Source organism: Cibotium barometz, chromosome 61 (genome assembly GCF_041138505.1).
Source record: "Cibotium barometz isolate CiBa-2024 chromosome 61, ASM4113850v1, whole genome shotgun sequence".
Classification (NCBI taxonomy): domain Eukaryota; kingdom Viridiplantae; phylum Streptophyta; class Polypodiopsida; order Cyatheales; family Cibotiaceae; genus Cibotium; species Cibotium barometz.
This window is the reverse complement of record NC_141106.1, coordinates 35,899,585-35,903,116: the sequence shown is the minus strand read 5'-3', so window position 1 is coordinate 35,903,116 and position 3,532 is coordinate 35,899,585.

Sequence of the window (3,532 nt, the reverse complement as noted above, 5' to 3'; positions counted from 1 at the left end):
ATAGAATAATGTGACAAAGTGATGCCCACAGCAATTTTCACCTAAGGGAGCATAAAAGTACCTAGAATGAGTTTGAAAAGAAGGAGCACTATAACCCCCGTGATGTTCAGGTCGAGTACTCTCAGGGTCAATGCATGGTGGACATGTATCTCGCCAAGTATCCATCAGGAGTTATCTGGACGTAGAACAATGAAATTTAGAAACACTCATATCCATCATTACAATCCCAATCAAAAACATTTTAGATAAGATCATCTCAAAGAGAACACAATCCTCTAAAGGCATAAGGAACCACACTATTCAAACATTGATCTACCAAAGAGCTTCAATTGTAGTGTTAATGCCTTATCTTTGGTTTTGGGTATGTCCTTCTTAAGAGGTGCGAAGATTAGCAATTGTCGAGGAATTTGAGCAAGATAAGAGGATTTAGGCATTGAAGTGCTAGAATCTATGCTCAAAGGAGACTCATGTGAAGTTGGACTTGTCTTAGGTACACAAGTTGATGGTGGAATTGTGTAACAAGGAAAAATTGGGACAACTGGTGTTTCAATACATGTTTTAGGAAGATCAACACAAGAAGATTTGTAGGTGCTATCACAGCCACCTATCCTATCTTGAAGAGGTTGTGTTGATTTCCTTTGCACCCACTGATATGGAAAACCAAGGGTAGCTTTTGGAATCTTATTGATACACCCTTTTACCCCTAGCAAACCATGGCATTTGGGAAGCCAAAGTGCTGTTGCACCCTCATAATAGCCTTGTGCTTTAAGAACATGCTTTGGGACCCAACGAGTAACAATCTGAGGTTTAGGCTTGGAAAAGATGTGCTTTTTAGGAGGCTTAGCAACTAGGCTAGATGGTACAAGTTTGTACGCATCTTTGGGTAGCCAAATTGATAATTCCTTCTTGCCTGGCCTTCTTTGAGCAGTGACTAAAGTAGTTGGAACATGCCAGCCATGGCCCTCACTTGAGTACTCATCAATTATCCATATCATTTGTGTTGGAGCTTCAAGAGCAGATTTTGAAAGTGGGTTGTGTAAGGTAGAAACACCACCCTTTTGACATGATAAAGCGCGTGGATTAGCAGATCCCAAAATGCAATCAGAATCAATTTGCAATTTGTATTCTCTATTCTTCCAATCTAATGAACAATTGGTAGCACTTAACCATGATCGATCGAGAACAGCCTCTACCACTGCCTTGGACTTACTTGCCACATAAAAGGGCACTGACATCTGGTGATCCTGAATGGACATCATAATGACACATTTTCCCTCTATAGGGTTATCATCACCTGAGAAGCTTCGTAAGTCAATAGGAATGTGCACAAGTGTTGGTTGTCCCAAGGCTATCCATGTGTCAACAAACGAGAGAACATTATGATCTGCAGCACCAGAGTCAATTAAGGCAAAGACAAAGTAGGTAGTCTCATGAAGATGAAGACACACTTGAATATTGAAAGGATCGACATATGGTTCATCTCAGTAGCCAACTGTAAGGCCAACATAGAAGCTTTGCGACGCTCCTTGGCTTTTGCAACTCTAGCTTTAGCCTCTTCTTGAGCCTGACGTTTAAGTAGGTCATGTGCTTCTTTCCGTGTGTGTGCAGCATGCATTTGTTGAAGCATGGCTTCAGTTAATGGTTCATTGTATTTCTTGAGACGACTTCCATTAATGAAGTTAGACATTTGCTCACTTTCTAGTGTCTCTAAATGCACTGCACCACTTGGAGTAAGCTCATTAATCACAAACGATCCTAGGCCACGTTTCTTGAGCTTTCTCTTATGCTTCTTAAGTGTGTACAAGAGCACAAGGTCCCCTTTTTCGAATCGGCCAGTTGTTACATTTCTATCATACCATTGCTTCTGTCTCTTCTTCTCGGCATACATCCCCATTACCGCCAATAAGCGGGTCTCATCAAGCTTTTCCAATTCATCAACGTGTTATGAAAGCTCATGACCAGTCCAATCCAATTGTTTAGCAACTCGTAGAGTAGGTACAAGAAATTCAATGGGAAGAATTGCATCTAGTCCAAAAGCAAGCTCAAATGGGGTTGTGCCCACAGATGTTTTATAGGCTGTCCTATATGCCCAAAGAACTGAGTGCAACTTTTGCTCCCAATCAGTCCTATGTCTCTCAACAATTTTTGTGAGTTCTGTGCAGAGAATCTTGTTAGTACTCTCAGCTTGTCCATTGGTCTGGGGACGATAGGGTGCAGAACGCTTGTGAATTACCATAAATTCTTGAAGCAAAAACTCTATGACCTCATTCACAAAGTGCACACCTTGATCACTAACGATTTCAATAGGTAAGCCATAGCGTGTAAACACGTACTCATACAAGAACTTGGCTGTGGTGCTGGCATCATTTTTAACTGTAGCCTTTGCCTCTACCCATTTGGTCAAATAGTCAGTTGCGACTATAATATATTCGGCATGCGTGTGATGAGCTGGAGGTTTAATGGGACCGACAAAATCAATACCCCATTTTGCAAAAGCACGTGTGCTTAACATAGGCCGCAATGGCATATTGTCCTTAGTGATGGGAGGTTTGGTCCTTTGACAATCGTCACAACGTTTTACATATTCTTCGGCATCCATTTGTAAGGTTGGCCACCAAAGCCCAGACCACCTAATCAACTTAGCTGTGGTATTGCTCGAAAAGTGTTCACCCCCAACACCTGCATGTGCATGAGTCAAGATTTTCAAGTAGTCAGCTTCACATACACACATGCGTAAGTTGCCATCCTTGCCCCTCTTGTAGAGTTGGCTCTCTATCAGCATATAGTTTGCCACTTCAACTTCAATAGCATGCTTTCGATATCTAGGCATTTTTTGATCAGTATACCATGCTGAAGATAGTCCACAATATACTTACTCCAACTTGGTGTAGTTGAAATTTGGAATAATGTGACATTATGAATTGGCTGTTGAATTTGACATGAAGCACAGTTGCAAACAAATTTTTCAGCATCCGCCTGCATGGTAGGCCACCATTGCCCATCCTGTGATATACGTCGCACACAAGTAGTAGCTGATGCATGGATTCCACCGATACCCACATGTGCCCATTCCAAGATCTCCTCATATTGGTCAGGGTTAGGTATGAGCCGCAACACTCCATCATTACCCTGACGATATAATCTCCCTGAGATTAACTTGAATGGTCGCCATAGGTCCACATTAGGACCCGCTAGTTGTATCTACCCACTTGTCAAAATTTCTAAGATGGGTTCAGACCATTTAGGAGCTGTCTCTACAAGGAAAAGTGTTGAATCTAACATATCATCATCCACACCCACAGGAGCTTCTCCAGAGGTGATTCGAGACAAATGATCTGCCCTAAGATGAGTTGTTCCTTTTCGGACTGCCACTTCAAAATCAAACTCAAGAAGGATGATAAACCACCTCACAATCCTTCCAGTTGCACAAGGCTTATTCACCAAATATAGCAATGCTTGATGGTCCACAAAAAATATGAATTTGTTTGCCAAAGGCGAAACTTTTTCACTGCATATATCATGGACAAACCTT